At 50.0% G+C, this 17,326-nt stretch overlaps 1 protein-coding gene across 3 annotated transcripts in view; it reads right to left on the reverse strand.

Annotated features, from left to right (window-relative positions):
• Positions 1-17,326, reverse strand: part of ULK4 (unc-51 like kinase 4) — a 250,082-nt gene that overhangs the window by 110,838 nt on the left and 121,918 nt on the right. The gene's annotated exons all lie outside the window — the stretch shown is intronic.

Here is a 17,326-nt window from a genome sequence, read left to right on the forward strand (position 1 = left end):
TTCCAAGTCTGACAGAAGTACCCACACTGCACCTGGCTCTGAAGCTGCCCCGTCACACATCGCACCGCCCTGCGAACAGCCACGTGAGTCCTGGAGGCTCACCTGCTAGGTCTTTGTTGATACAAGGCAAGGAGTCTGCCTTCCAAATACCGAGGCCTAAAGATGTCTAACATTCTTTACACACAAGCGCTTAGCAGTGGACGCTGATGTGGGCCTGTTTTGCTGACACCAGCTTACGAAGATTAATGTGGGAGCGGTGGTCTGCCACTAATTCCATCTCATTATTCCTACAGTAAGTTGGAAGGAGAGGGTGATTAATAAGCGCCAACTTGACGCGACAAGTTTTACTCATGACAAAGTAACTAATGTTACGCAGGAGACCTGTTTTTGTGATGAGAAGCTAATAAATCTTTCCTTTTTGTCCCATTCAGTGAAACAACTCATACCACTCCCCGTTCAAAGACCAGTCTGTGAGCAAGTGCAGGTCAGTCTCGCTGGAGACAGAGCCACGCGCCTTCGACGCACACCTTCAAAGGTTACAGTGCCTTTGCGACGCTGCTCTTGGCAGTGTCTTTGGCTCGTGTGAAGCCCACGCTTCCGGTTCCCTCATGTTCTCAGGGTGAGAGCCACTGACTGACACAGGCATTTCCTTTTGTACAAAAGCCCACTTTCCAGACCACTTTCCACCCTGAACACTGAGAACCCAGGAGCGTACCCCAGCCAAATGGGTCCGAGGCTCCTGGCCTGGGGGTCCCGGAGCCCTGCAGACCGAAGGCCTCTGCCAGCCCCGGCCCAGGCTTCCGAGGGGCATGCGGGTCAGGCACGCCCTGGCTAAAGCCTCCCCTCCCCTCATTGCTGCGGGCACTCAGGACCAAATACTTGGTGCAGAGAATAAAGGAGAGATCAATAAGCTTGTAGCCAGACTGGGAGAGGTGGTTCCTTTTCTCCTGCAGCCACTGACATACAACCCAGGAAGCAAGATGTAAGTGTCAGGCAACTGCAGGAAAGGAAAGAATGAGCATGTGACCTCAAAGAGTGAAAATACATCCTAGAGCCCTCACGGACAGCCCGTCACTCAGACACTTAAGAGTCAAGGCCGGCTGTTGGTGCCGAAGGACGCTGAGCTCGTGGGACGAGGCCTCCCCGACATCCCACATCGCCACTGAAGGCCGTCCCAAAGCCCTGACGGGTCACGAGGAGAATATGTAACTCCGCCATCCGTAAACCAGCGACAAGCACATCTGACCTAATTTGTGTGCCTGACGCCACAGTGTATGGACATTTAACAAACGGAGCCCTTGCGGGTTCTAATAAAACATAGCATTCGCCAGCAGAGATAATTAGAACTGAAGCAGCAAAAATCTAGTGTTTGGCAACCTAGATGAAACAACTTCATTAAAATGTGCAGCGGCCCCAGCAAATGAAAGGCAGGCGAGCACTGGACCCTGAAGAATCAGCCTCCTCAAAACTAATTGCTTCCGAGCGAGCGGAGAACAGCTCCCAGACACCAAGGGCACAGCAAGGAAACGCGGCCAACAGCGATCGGCCGCCCCGGGCCGGCTCACTGCGGACCGAGCATCGCCCTCTAACTCGGGGAGATGGGAACGCACTCAAGACTCAGCGATCCAGGACAGGTCGGCAGAGGCTGAACGGTCGAGGCAGGAAGTACCTGGGCCAGAACTCAAAAGGCGAGCACTGATCATCAGGAGGTTAGAAACTGTGGAGAGAATGAAACGCAGCAGCTTGCACAGTACCGGGCGCACGGCATCTACACTCTCGGAAACAAACACGCAGCACACCCCGTTCCGTGTTCAGAGTGCATTCCGGGGACAGACGGGTGTGCTGCTCTGCGGGATGGGCGCTCGCTGGGCACACGGTGCGGGTCCCGGGCACTGCGGGCGCCCGCTCTCTCCTTTCCCACGTCTCGTGTGGGGCTGGGTGCTGAGGGACCTGAGGCCACGGGAAAGTCTGCAGAGACTCAGACGGAGGGGAAGGGTCACTTTCCGTGCCACTGACTCTTCACGAGCCTGCCCCACAGGCAGCTCCAGCTCACTGGGCTCCACCCTGAGCCGTCTGTTCCCCTCCTTTCTGGTTCCTGTTTCAGAGACGGCCCTACCCTCTGCCCAGCCACCAGCACAGCCCTAACTCTTGGAGTGACCCGGGCACTGCCTCGCTCTCATCCCCGCATCCAACACCCACCAATTCCCTGGGCCCTCCTGAGCCCCTTGGGAATCTGTCCTCTAAGACCAGGCGGTGTTGTTGCCTTTGGCTAAAGCCACCACCACCTCCTAAGCGGGACTCCACGTCCGGCGTCACCCCCGCGACGGCGAGGCGGGCTCCTCGCTCCAAAGGGGCAGACTCCCCTCCATTCCCGTGGCTCCGATCTGGGCCTACAGGTCTGGGGAGCACATTCGCGTCTACAGTCGGCCCAAGGCGGCCACGCTCCCCACGGCCCAGTGTGTGCCCAGACCCGGTGGATCCAAAGGCCTGGGGAGGGCAGGCCACAGGCCAGGAGGCGGCAGAAGCAAGGGCACCTCCAAGGCTCTCAGTCCCAGAGGAACATCACGTCGTGATTTTGGAAATATTCTCATGACTTACTGAGCCAAATACTGACCCTTGAGGATGAGGGACAAGGAAGGAAATGAGCTGAATTAAACGGAAAGAGACAGATTAATTCAACATGAATCCGCTCATTTACCCCACAAATATATACACGGGATTCCCTGGGAAGGCTGATATGTGGGCGTCCAAAGTGGGGATGTGTGGGGTGCGATGAAGCTGGGGCTGGGGTAACTGCCACCGGACACTGGCTCTGCGGGCGCAGCGTGCTGGGAGGCAAAGGGAGAACCGTGAGGCCCGCGGTCTCCCACCCGCAGCCCAAAGCGCAGGCGCCCTTCCCCCCCCTCCCCCAGGCCCAGCGGAGTGGAATCAGTCCCTCCCCCGCGGTCTCCCACCTGCAGCCCAAAGCGCAGGCGCCCTCCCCCCCCCCCCCCCCACCGCAGGCCCAGCGGAGTGGAATCAGTCCCTCCCCCACTGGGGCCACCACCATGTAAAGGCCTCCATCTCTCTGCTTAAACACAGGAGAGAATAAAACTCTAGTTATTTTTCAATTTGACTGACAGACATGGCAGAGGCCCTTTGGCAGCAGCGAATACAAGTTATCAGTGACCCGTTCCAGGTGGCACAGAGGGAGGGCCTGGGCCAACGGGCGCCGTGTGCCCATCAGGGTGCTGAGCCAGCTTGAGGGCGGCAGTGTGTGGACGCCCTTCTGCAGGTGTGTGTGCCGCGTGGCCCTCCCAGCCCTGTCCTCCCTCATTATTCGGCTGCCGGCAGGAAGCTTCCTTCTCCCTGGCTCCTGACAGGGCCTGTGCCCCAGGGCAGGTGCCTCGGGCTGCAGCCAACACTGCTGCCCGGGGGAGAACCCTGGCAGCGGAGCCAAGAGAAGCTGCCAGCACCCGCGTCCCTGGGGATGGACCGTGCCCTGCGCTGCACCTGCCTGGAGGCTAGAAAGACGGGCCAGTCTGCCCTACACACGCTGCCCGAGCTGAGCAGAGCCCCGAAGGGGGACACGAGAAAATACAGGCGTGCGCCAGACACACTCCTGCCTGCTCCCTGCATCCCTGCCCCTCTCCAGAAGTAAAACCATCATCGGTGGCGGCATCATCATCATCATCATCTCAAAAAATAAAGCCTGGCAAACTAGCATTCGCTCTCAGAACTCCATAGGAGGCTGCCCTTTTCATGGTGAACAGTCTTCATAACCTCCCCGTGCCCGCCTCCATCCCCTCCCCGTGCCCGCCTCCATCCCCACCCCATGCCCGCCTCCATCCCCTCCCCGTGCCCGCCTTCATCCCCTCCCCATGCCCGCCTCCATCCCCTCCCCGTGCCTGCCTCCATCCCCTCCCCGTGCCCGCCTCCATCCCCTCCCCGTGCCCGCCTCCATCCCCTCCCTGTGCCCGCCTTCCTCACAGCACCTGCCACGTGCACTGTGACTATTGGGTCACCCATTCCTCACTGGATGTCGAGCCCTTTGAGGGCAGAATTGGGGCTTTGAGCCGTGTCCCCAGTGCCTGGTCCCCAGAGGCCTCTGGGAAATTAACAGAAGGACAACCCTGCTCACGATCATCGGGTGAACGCAGCAGGGGAAGGGAGATACAGCTGGCTGGGTTCTCCTCCAAGAAGTCAGTCTGTCAGAAACTAGCAACTGCCTTCAATCGAGCCATCGATAAATACTTACTGAGCATTGAAATCTGTACATACTAGTAATGGGGTGAAACAGAACCACACAAATGATTTTCCTCCACACGTTTTCCATGGGTACACATTTGTTTTTGAATAATGTTTGCAAGAGAAGGTAAATTCAGATCCTTTTACTTTAAGGACAGAAAACCTCTCACATGCTAAATATTTGTCAAGGACCCGTGAAGCACTCCCATGGAAAATATGCTCTCCAGAAGTTCTGAACGAGGTTCACACCGTTTCAATGGGACTCTCCATTAAAGATAATTGCTCACAAATATAAACACCCCATTCCAAAGAAAGGAAATACTGCACGTGGTGAAATGGAACGGGAAGATCAATACGTGCAATTATCACAAGACGTGTTCAATTGCAGCTCTCTCACCGCCGGCGTTGCGACCTCTTTGCAGAGGGAGTTTATGGTCTCGTGGTTCCTGCCTCAAAGAGGTACTAGTAAATCCTGCAGGAGGGAGATCCTAGTGGGAAGTGGCGAGAAGTCATTCCAACCAGGGCTTTCAAGTGCACAGAGGAAAGCACAGTGAAGGGCCGGGAAGGAGAGGAAACCTCAGGCAGCTGGAAGCACACGTCTAAAGCCAGGATGATAACAGGAAACCTTTCTGCCGCATGACCCAGAGGGGCCGAGTGCCGGCGGCTGCATCCCAGCAACAGCTGCCTCGCCCAGGTGCGGGCTGGGCGTCGCCCAGGTGCGGGCTGGGAGGGCTGGGAGCCTGCAGCAGCAGCTGGAGGAGAAGCCCCAGATGTGGAGAAGTCACAGATGTGGAAACGGATGCCCAGGGAGGCGGGATCTGCCTGGAGACTCCAGCTAAGGTTCTTCTCTGCTCTGCCATCCTTTCAGGCTAAACCCAATGGCTACGTCTTTCCAAATGAATCTTTGAAGGAGAGGTTAAATAATGTCAAGCAAGTTCTAAACGTTATGACTACACTGAAACACCACAGTTCTGCACAATCTTAAATACTTATTTGTGGATCGGGGCAAAGGTCACTCCAATATGAGTTTTAGCATCAGATTGGCGCCCCCCATCCACCCTTCCCAGAATGTTCACTAAGCAACCAAAAAGCAGTATAAAGTTGTGATACAGAGAAAAGCATCCTCGGATCCCTGCTTTTCCTCAGCCCCTAAAGGAACCCCACGTGCCAGAATCCCGCTGTCACCATGAAGTCCAACTACATCACATAAACATGGGAGCGATGGAGGGACGGCAAGTCTATACATTACCGTCCTCGCCATCACAGGGTTTTACAAGAGAAAACAGAAGTTGGATGAAGTGAATGGATTGTAGCGAAGTTCCCACATTAAAAATAAAAACAAGAGGTTTTAATGGGGAATTGTATAAATGTTAAAGCATACACGCAGACACAGACATAACAAAAGCCTTTACAAAGGAATATGTGAACCATTTGTTATATTTGAGGAGTCTGCCCAGCTGATAACCTTCTGTGTACAAGGGTAAACAGTCCACTATTTTCAAGAAGGTCAGCGACAAATAATCTCTCTGCAACAAGTGAGTGTCATTCCTTCAACACTCTGCAGCGAAGACCAGTTTGCAGGCCCACTCAGGTCTGAGGGAGAGCCCCAACCTGCGCCAAGATACCTGCCCTCGGGGAGCTTCCGCCCGGGGATGGGCGGGGCGGACGTAGGAAGAGCTGAGGGCAGTGCAGGGTGCGCATCAAGCCGGCAGTGCTCTAAGACTCGGGGAGTGAGACCTCGTGGAGCTGGGAAGGGCAGGAGAGACGCCAGGCAGGAGCTGGGAGTGGGGCTGGCAGGAAGCAGCAGCAGGCATGGAGAGGCCTGGAACCCGAGCAAGAGCACAGGCCCTGGGACCCAGGACCCTGAAGTTGAGAGAAACTGAGCGTTACCGAGGTCAGCACGCTGGGGCCGGTTACTCTGAACACCTGCCTAAGACTTTTCTAACCCACACTAAGTCTTGGTTAGCAGTCAATGCCTCGGATACTAATTTATTTTAGATTCAGCGGAGTTAAACACAAACTAGAAACGTGTGGTCATTACAAATCCGGATAACAGGTGTACCATCCCTGCCGCCCTCACGGTCAGGGCCGCGGGCCTCACTCCCTGCGGCTCCTCGCAGCTCCTCGCTCACCTCTGACCAGCCCTCATCACCTGACCGCGACACCTTGCTCTCTGCTTCTGCACACAAGTGAATGTGTGGGCCTCCGGGCGCTGACTTCAGACGGAACTAGACTAACTGAACTCGACTTCTCTGGAAAGGCCAGCACCGTCCCCCCGTTACATCAAACAGCCCACAGTACCCTTTGGGGGTTTTAAGGTGTAGATTCTTACCTATCCCTACCTACAAAGTTCTATGATGTGTAAAAAGACTAATGCTGATTCTGGTGTGTGTTTTTTAAATATGTTTTTATTAATTTCAGAGAGGAAGGGACAGGGAGAGATACAAACATCAATGAGAGAAAATCATCCATCAGCTGCCTCCTGCACGCCCCCCTACTGGGGATCAAGCCCTCAACCCAGGCATGTGCCACTGAGCCACACTGGCCAGGCTGATTCTGTTTCTATGTACAAATATGACAGAGCTGCTGATACGCTTGAAGACAAAGGAACAACCAGAGAGATTTTTTTTCAACCCGAAGTATCTGTGCGCCTCAGAGACATTCATCAGGAAGCCTCGGCTTTGTTTTCAATTCTAGAATCAAACTTCTTTTGTATGAAAGCTCTCAGGTAATGATACTGATGGCTTTCAAGAGATGGGGTTAGAGAGAGAATACGTGAGACTCTGAATGTGAGACAAGGATATCAAATAGCAAAAATGAAAGAACAGCACATTATTAGCTATTTTTGTATTTTAACGGGGCTCGCAGGCTTCTAGGTGCTACCACCAACGCCTCGGAGTGGCAGTGCGGCCGGAAGCCTAAATGAGGTCTCAGGAAAGATAATGGAGCTTTAATGATGGAAATAGTAAGAAAATTAAGTGTAATCATGTTCCATTAAGCATACTCTTAGCTCCCATTTTCACTAAATTATTTTATTATGATTTTGCCTCTGTCTGTTGAAACAACCTTTTATGGCAATTTGATCCGCAAGCATAAATAAGTCTCATTTATTTCCCACTATGAAGCCCTACGGGATTAATAAGAAGAGATGGATCATCTAAAGTTTTACCCATTCTGCACTCGGGGAGCAACCACTCAGAGAGATGAATGCTTTGTTTTCTATTTATGTGTGTGAGGAAAGCGTTATGGTGTGAGCAGAGTCTCACTGGACAACAGTGTATCTCCTGCTAGAAACACTGAGAGGGGAAAGGAGAGGGGGAGAGAGAAACATCCATCAGTTGCCTCCCACATGTGCCCCGACTAGGGATGGAGCCCCAACTGGGGATGGAACCCACAACCTAGGTATGTGCCCTGACCAGGAATCGAACCCATGACCTTCCGGCTGGGACTAGCAAGACCACTCTGCACCAAGCAGCTCCTCCACAGCAGCTTCTCTCACTCCTCCTCTCACCTCTGACGAGCCACAGTAAGTTCATCAACTTAGGAAACAATTTAACCAGAAGCATGCAAAAGGGCGCCACAACCATCCCCCCTTCATGTGCTGGTGGGTCCCACACTGCTGGTCACTTCACCTCCTCAGGCCTTAGCCCTCCTCCTCCCCTCTTAGATGGGCTTTTCTCATGTTCACACTGACCTGTTACCACTGACCAGAGCTGCTGGGCTGTTTGCACCCAGCAGGCCTCTCCCGCGCAGCCATGCAGGTGTGAGCCCTGAGCAAGCACGGTGGGGAATTCTAATCAATCCGGCAGGGGGCGCACAAACGGGGTGTGCAAACGGAGGGGGGAGCACTCAAGCAGGGGGCACAGCAGAGGAAGACTGAAAGGCTGCTCACTCGGTCTCCACAGAGAAGGAAGCACCTGTCAGAATACGCAGGTGGGGTTTTAAATACTCCTTCTGAAGCATGTTTACTTCTACAAAGCGTCACGAAGAAAAGGCTCTGAAGCTTAACTGCAATCACAACTCGCTAATTAAATGAGTCTCTGGGCCAGATCCTGGCGGAGGCTATGAAGAGGTAAAGGGCTGGTGGGGAAAAGCTCACATTCAGAAAGAATGATGCCTATGGGAGGAGGTGGGGGGAACATTCTACAACATTCTACAACATCCTTAAACATTCTACAACGACCAGACATAAATCCACACCCATTTCCCACTATAAACTTGTATTAAGATCTAAAGTGAAAGAAAAAAAAATATTACAAAGGATAAACTTATAAAATTTTAAACTAGAAATAATAAATTTTAATAACTCTGTAATAATATTTTGGCACCCAATAACACAGCAACAATTCTCATAAACCAGGAGAAGTGAGAGATATATACAGAAACACCCTAATAACAGGGTACTATAGTCCCCTCCCTCAATCTAAGATAGATTAAAGGAAAAATTACTAAGGACATGTATAAAACATGCTCCATAAGATATACCTTATAGATACAAGTCAAACTCTGAACTCAAGAGAGACTAAGAGAATAATTTTTAATTGTACACAGAGAATTCATGAAAATGCACCACAGTATATACAACAAAGAAAAGATCAATAAGTTCCCCCCAAATAATTTTTAATTGTACACAGAGAATTCATGAAAATGCACCACAGTATATACAACAAAGAAAAGATCAATAAGTTCCCCCCAAATAAAACCAAAAATTAATTTAAAAACAAACAAGCTTTCTGTTTTCTTTTCCAATTACAGTTGACAGTCGATATTGTATTAGTTTTAGGTGTACAGCATAGAGGTCAGCTCTTGGCCACTTTGGCTGGAGGTCTATTTAGAGGGACCATTACATCAAGGTAATTACCTCCATGACAGCAGGTAGACTGGGTCCATTAAAGATGCATAATGTAGACCCCCTCCACCAATCACCAAAAAAGAAAGTACTCAACTGAGCCAAAAGCCAACTGGAAAAGACAGAAATAAGAGAGAAAGAAGTCTAGAAGGCCCAAAACAAAACTAGCAGTAAGATGGTAGATTTAACTACATTAATAATAACATTTAATGAAAATGTTCTAAACACCTCAAATAGAAGACTAATCTTGTCAGGCTGGAAAAGGCAAGCTCCAAATGCATCTATCTTTGAGAAAACAACTGGAAATGTAAAGGTGGCGAGAGTTAAAAGGTAGGAGATGGAAACATGAGCCTCACCAACACAAATCAGACAGCCATGGGGCGGTATCAGCATCAGACATGACGCCTTCTCCCTGGAGGAAAACAAGCATGCTCCATCGAAGAAGCCAGGGGCCCACGGAGAAAGAAGGAAAGGATCCACACCTTACTCCCCGCGTGTATAAAATTGTAGAAAATGCAAACTAATCTACAGGGGCTGAAAGCAAGCGCATAGCTGCCTGAGACTGGCATGGGGGTCGAGAGAGATGCATGACAGACAGGCACAAGGACATTCTAAGGTGGGGCGAGGTGGGGTGGCGATGGATCTGTTCATTATCTTGACTGAGTGTACAGATGCAAAACCTCATCAAGTTATACATAATAAATATCTGCACCTTACTGTGCATCGATACGGATAATAGACAACATACGGAGGTGCAGTGAAGGCATGATAAATATGGTATTTCAAGTCCCTGTAATGACCGAGTACTGCTGAACGACTCAGTGATGGGGGGAGGGCATGTGGGGAAGAGAACAGCTGGCTCTGTACTCACTCCTGGCGAAAAAGTTACTTTGGAGCAAAGATTTAAGATTTAATCATGAAATCCTAAGGGTACAGAATAAAAGATAGATTAATATCTAATAACCTTGTTGGGGAGAAGTCCTGTCCTAAGCACAGTGGAAAACAAAGAAGCTATCAGCCAAAAAGTTGATGAATGTGCCTCTGATATTAAAAAGCAAACAGCTCAAAAAACAAGCCACTAACAATCTGAAAGACCGGCGAGTGTGGCAAAGCTGCTGCTGCTTAATATCCGGTTGTGTGGGAAATTCCACATTAGTACTCGGGAGAGTAATCCTATCTAATAAAGAGGGAATATGCTAATTGACCCTCACGCCATCGCAAAGATGGTGGCGCCCACAGCCAATAAGGAGGAAATATGCCAATTGACTGCCACACCCTCAAAGATGGCGGCGCCCAGTCCCCTCAGCCCCGCCGGGATGGCAGACGGGCCTGGCCACTCCACGCACCTGCCTCCAAAGTCCCCCAGTCCCCTCAGCCACCCAGGGCCTGCCTGAGGTGCAGGCAAGCCTCAGATGGAGGCTGCCCAGCCAACACCCAAGGTGCAGGCAAGCCTCAAATGGTGGCTTCCCAGCTGCCCATGGCCGCCCGAGGCTCAGGTAACCAGGGCTGGCCGAGGCTTGCACTGCCGGCAGTGGCAGCAGCAGAGGTGTGATGGGGCAGTCGCCTTCCTCTGATCGCCGGGTTGCCTCCCACCCCTGAGGGCTCCCGGACTGTGAGAGGGGGCAGGCCGGGCTGAGGGACCCCCACTCCAGTGCATGAATTTTCATGCACTGGGCCTCTAGTACTAAAATACAAAAGATGTGTATACTTTGGTATAACAACTCAACTTTCAAACATTTATCCTATTGAAACTTGCACAAATGTGTAGACATCCTATTCAGAGTTGCTCACGTTAGCAGAAAACTGGGGGAGTGGGGACTTGAAATGTCCATCGATGGGGGCTGGCTAAATAAATTCTGCTAACTCAATAAAATATTATGTGGCCATTAAATAGAATAAGTAATGCATATGCATATACACACACAATCCCTCCCATGGGCACTATGAAGTGTGATAGGTACGAAGTAGAATAGTTAGTGTGGTCCCATTTTGGGGGGAGGAGGGGAGAAAGATGTGAAAAATAATGAGGATATTTGAACAGCTGTAAGCTGTGTATTATGGAAGCCTTCACATTCTCAGTTAGACATTTCTGTACTGTCTGAACTCTTTACAAGTATGTATTGTTCTTGTTAGCAGAAAAAAAACAAACCTAAAAATCCTATGCAATAACTTGCCCTACTGGCTTCTCACACCGTCTTTCTCCAATTTGGTGCCTCTAATAAATCTAAAATCCAATTTCGCTCAGCAGAGCTATTTAAAAAGCTCTCCTTTCCTCATACATCTGTAAGTTGCTCCAGTGCGTCAGATTTCCCGGCTCCTTCTGAAAAGCCTTTGCAGCTCTGGGGAAGCACATACAGTCTGCCTCTTGCTCATCCAAGAAAACAAATGCAAGAGAGCATCCAAGGCAAATGCTGCCGATGCTGGCTGCTTTCTGCGCTCGAAACTAGTCACTTCTTGCTGACATTTCCACTTTCTAAAAAGTGGGTGTTCTCCACTGTCTTGTTCCTGAATAAACTGTATGGGAACCTACATCAATGAAGAAGTCTGAGAAAAAGTAACATTCAGAGGTTACAGAGGATGAGCAATCACTGCTGCCACGCTGGACCCTCCAGTCCTCCTGTGTATTTACCCAGAGTCCTTCTACCTGGTCCATCTATTAAAGGGCTCCAAATGCACAGCGTTTTGTAGTGAGACTAAGTGACCCCTGGTACCCACAGTAGGCATGTTAGTTTTTAACACAAGCCTGAACCTAAGGGTGGCCAGTGACTGGGTGCCCCCACAGAGTCCAGAGTCAGAAGCGAAATAAACTCGAGTGGTGTCACCAGCCATGGTCAAAATCCGGGGAGCTGCCACCAAACTGCCTTTCGGAGATGTCGCCCTGGAGCACACTGACCCTTCCCACTATTTCTCCTTCCAACCCCCCATCAGAGGGGGGTCTAAATGTAACAACCATGCCTCGCCTCCCTCTAGCTCACTAACAAACTGATACGAACTGAAAGGCAAAAAGCCAGGAGGGCGATGTGCTGGGGCGAACACACAGCATGCTCCCTCCCTAAGTGAGACTCAGGTGTAACTGAGGACACAAGACGGGATATCACCTACTGCAGCACTAGCCAAGAGCAATATAATGCACACCCTGTGTCGTAAATGTTCTGAAAGCTGCAGTAAAAAAGTAAAAAGAAACACATGAAGCTGATTCTGATAATACTGCATTTAGCCCCATATATCCAAACTACGATCATTTTAACATACAGTCAATATGAGAAAACTAGAGGCCCGATGCACGAAATCTGTACAAGAGTAGGCTTTTGCAGCCCCGGCTGCCTCGACCCTCACAGCCCGGCTTCATCCAGAAGGCCGTCTGGACAGTCGTTCTGCTATTCGGTCATTCGGTCGATTTGCATATTACACTTTTATTATTATAGACTAGAGGCCCGGTGCAAAAAAATTCATGCACTGCAGGGGGGTCCCTCAGCCCGGCCTGCCCCTTCTCACAGTCCAGAAGCCCTCAGGGGCAGGAGGCAACCCGGTGATCAGGGGAAAACGATGCCCCCATCACACTTCTGCTGCTGCCACTGCCAGCAGTGCAAGCCTCAGCCAGCCCTGGTTACCTGAAGCCTCAGGCCGGCCCTGGGTGGCCGGGCAGCTGCCATCCGAGGCTTGCCTGTGCCTCGGGCTGGTCCTAGGTGGCTGGGAAGCCGACATCTGAGGCTTGCCTGCGCCTCAGGTTGGCTCTGGGCGGCTGGGGGGCTGAGGGGACTGGGCGCCGTCATCTTTGAGGGCGTGGCAGTCAATTAGCATATTCCCTCCTTATTGGCTGTGGGCACCGCCATCTTTTGCAGCAGCATGATGGTCAGTTAGCACATCCCCTCTTTATTAGACAGGATTAAGCAGCTACTTTACACTCCTTTTGTTCTTGGAAACCCAACACATGTTTGACACAGAGAGCATCTCAGCTTGGACTAGCCATGTTTCAAGTGCTCGTTATGCTACATGTGGCTCCTGGCTAACATGCTGAGATGCAGGTCTGTGGGGGAATCGAATCAACAGAGCAGGCAAGGCGTGGGGTGCAGGGCAGGCTCTCACAGAACCCAAGAGTCACAGCCCTTTGAACAGAAACACTGCCTTTTCTTTTAGAAACTCTTTGCTTCTTCTAAACTTCATGCAGTGGTTTGGTGCCTCTTCCATCTTCCTCATGCCACCTTTCTGGACCATGTCTCTCTCTTCACTTGTCTGTAGCCTACACAGGTGCGTGCAACTCACTAGCTGTGCCCTAATTTTACCCTTACTTCTTCACGAGTCTAATTCTACAATCAAAACAAAAAACCAAGAAGAAAAAAAAAAACACGTACACTCTTGGGAAGGACATTATTTAATGCCCTGTCACTTATCTACGTCTTTGCTTTTTAACTTGGCCGTCTCCTTATAGGGAAGGAAGAAGGAATACTGCCTCCCCGCAGCGAAGTCCAGGACCCAGGCAGAACTAGAAACAAGAACAGTGACGATAAAACTCGGGATTCCACGTGGGAGAAGCCACATGGAGCACATGCCCATTATGTGCCCTGTGACTGGCCAACGGTATCCTAAGCTCTGTTTCAGCACTTTTATTTTTAGCGGGTACAATATGTGGTTTTTCTCTTATTAAAGTCCATCTTCTTTCAAACTAGTTGGGCTGATTATGCTTTAGCCCAGGTTTACAGATATATTTATTTTACATAGCTTCAGCCCACTTATTCAGCTAACCAGGAATTAATCATGTTAATAACATGGCATTAAAATCATTTGTTCAGATGTTATATTGGGCGACTTCATTCAATCCAGCAATAGATTGCACCTTATGACACAAACTACCAAGAATAGATCCATGCAAATACCAAGAAAACACCTCAAAGCACACACTTAAATGGCAGGATGTAGAAGGTCATCCTATATAATAAAAGCCTAATATGCTAAATGTTGGGTCGTCCAGTAGGCCGTTCAACCAATCAAAGCGTAATATGCTAATGATATGCTAAAGCTGCTCAACCGCTCACTATGATGTGCGCTGACCACCAGGCAGCAGTCAACTGGTCGACCAGTTGCTATGATGTGCACTAACCACCAGGGAGCAGACGCTCCGACTGGTAGGTTAGCTTGCTACTGAGGTCCAGCCGATCAGGACTGGAGCCCTCCCGCGGTCCCTCCCTGGCTGACCAACCTCCCATGTCCCTCCCTGGCCCCGATCGTGCACTGGTGGGGTCCCTCACCTGGCCTGCACCCTCTGGCAATCCAGGACACCTCGGGGGATATCAGAGAGCCAGTTTTGGCCCGATCCCACAGGCCAGGCTGAGGGACCCCACTGGTGCACGAATTCATGCACCAGGCCTCTAGTCTTGGTATAATGCAATCTACAGAAGCCCTGAACAGGTGCACCGGAAGGTGGAAGAATGAGATTTGTCTCCTGCAGCTGGTAAGTACTCCTTGCACAACTTTGAACATATCTTCCTAAGTCAAGCATTTTAAAATTTTAATCAAAGATTGTTTTCCGGTTTAGAAACTCATGCCCCTGTGCATTGCAGAATCTTATTAAGGGCCTATTGTACACAAACATGCAGATTTATAAACTCATAAGGAACTTGCCATTTTCACACACCCTACGCACCAATCCACATTAGATGCATTGCAACGAGAATGGAGCAAAGTAATTTTAAAAGCCTAGAGGGGTTGCAAACACTCCTTCAACGTAACGTGGCTGCCAGTCTGCACTGCGCTGGTGTCTCCAAGATTAAATCCTCAGGCTCCACGGGCCCGTAAAGAGACTCTTTTCTAAAGACACAGTTGACTTGGAAGATTTACTACCACTCACTTCAATACCTATCTTCGAGAACTGTTAAAACAATATAATTGTCAAACTAGTGTATTGCGAATCTCATTTTTATTGTTAACATTTGCCACTGAAATTGCTCTTTAATTGTTTGTTTTGGAACAGACACATAAAACATCATGACAGCAATACTTTGGCACATATTGGAAAATCTGCCATGAATAAAGATTTTTTCCCAATGAAATACAGTTTGCCTCTATTACTTGGCATTAAAATGATTTACTGAAATAGGCCAAAACATAAACCGCTGAAATAAAATGAAGAGAGATTACAGTTGCAGCAAAATGCAAAGGCCGATCTATTCAGCCGCATAATTGACACACGTTTAAATGCAACTTTGACTCCCTAGAAAGTGGCCAAAGGGGAAAAGGATGCCTTTCATCCTGCTCACCCCTCAACTGTACACCCCAAAGCCAAACCATCGGGCACTTGTGAGGACTCACTTGCTCAGGAACCACATTTATTAAGCAGACCCACATACGTGGCCGTAATGTGGACCCTGAAGACTGTAGGAATACATTCAGCTAATCCACTGTGTGCCCCCTGAGCGTCCACTCCCGGCCCAACACAGCGGCCGTATTGCCACAAAATCTCAGTGTTCTCACCCAGGTGGCCCCGCCAGGAAAGCAGCACCCGGCTGCTGTGACAGTCCCTTTTTGTAAGCGATCGGCTACCTGGCTTTCAGGGCTTGGCCTGCCAGAGCGGGGCACAGCGCAGGATAGAAAGCGTTCCACCCTGAGTGTGGTGTTAGCGCTCCCGGGCCCTGGGATCGGGCCTCGGAGACCAGCTCTGCCTTTTAGGCTTCCTTCCTCTCAGCCCTTTTGGCTCATCTCAAAAACCTCATTGAAGGAGACCTGCAGGGATCTCCCAGAGTTCAGCTTTCAACCTGTTTCAAGTTTCCAGTGTAACCTGTGACGCCAAGCCTGATTCTCTCCCGGCCCCACCGCGGTGGCCGAGCGGCCACCTCCCCATTGCTCATAGCTCCTGCAGCACCGAGGCTCTGAAGGTTTGTTTGAAGTAGAGGGCACTGATTTTAGAGAGCTTAAGCTATTTGCACAGAACCACCCCAGCATAATGCCCTGCAGGACCGGGGTCCAAATGGCCCCTTAACCTCTCTCCCTATACTTCCCTGTGGTCTCCGGCCCAGGCACCCCAAGCTGGATGCCCCCTCTCCGCATGACACCTCCCTCAAGGCCCCATTCAAAGGTTACTTCTTCTGTGAGACTCCTCCCCCCAACACTGAGCAGTGGGTCCCTCCCTCCCCTGGGACCCACAGTGTCCTCTCCCTCCCTCCATGAAGTCCCATGCTGCTCCTGACCAATTACGTGCCCACGCCTGGCCCTCTCTCTGCCCCGCACACCAGGGGGCCAGACATTAGGCACCCAGGCAGGAGGGCGCACTGTGTCTCCTGAGTTGGCAGTTGCAATTGGAGATTACTTTTATCTTTTTAAAAAGATAACAAAAACTCCTTTCAATGGGTTACGTATTTAACCAGTGCGATCCATACTGGGAGCTCTTGGTTTTAGCGCACAACCCCAGGAATCTTTTCTTAAAGTTTGTACGTGGCTATTTTGTGCCAACGGGACATGAGATTCAGAATTCTGCTCTCTTCATCTTCGCTCTCCTCCTGGCCTGCAGGACCGACACCGACGCTGCCTGCAGCCCCAGCCCAGCAGAAGAGAGAGGTTTGCTTTCTCAATGAAAACCATACAGGGAAGGAGACACTGCTGGTAAGAGCACAGCATGTGTGGAACTCCAGAAAAGAAGAAAGAAGTTATAAAAGCCTGTAATTGGACTCTAAGTACATCAAAAAGAAGCTGGAAAACAGTCAGGAGCTAAGAGTAAAGGAGAAAAAAAAAATCCAGAGGTCACAGTGGACCACCAGCTGAATGATTCAAATGCTGTTTTGCTTTTTGAGTGAGTGACTAGAAGACACAAGCAGCAGACAAGCATGCAGGACCCTGCACAATCTTTTCATTGTCTCCTGATCAAATCATTGCTGAAAGCTGCTACATATATCCGGACCCCACATATGCTCTTGAACTTAGAAACCAAACCTAACTAAAGAATACCCTGTGTCTTCTTGAAACTAGGAATCCAACAGTCCTAAGATGTACCATTATTTTATCAAACAGTAAGAAAAATGCTGCCAATTAAACTGTGACATGCTTTTTTATTACCTCAAATTTTTATTTTATTTTTATGGAAAGGGCTATTTTAGACTTATTCAGACATACATCCTTATAGCATATCTTTCTTGGACACATAAAAAGAAAAATAAAGGCAAAATAAACTGGTTAAGACAATGACAACCAGGTCACCTGGCTGAGAGCAATTGTAAGAAGCCACTGATTTGGAAAGTACATCCCATTTTCAGAAATATTAAA

This window comes from Eptesicus fuscus, chromosome 18 (assembly GCF_027574615.1).
Source record: "Eptesicus fuscus isolate TK198812 chromosome 18, DD_ASM_mEF_20220401, whole genome shotgun sequence".
Taxonomy (NCBI): Eukaryota; Metazoa; Chordata; class Mammalia; order Chiroptera; family Vespertilionidae; genus Eptesicus; species Eptesicus fuscus.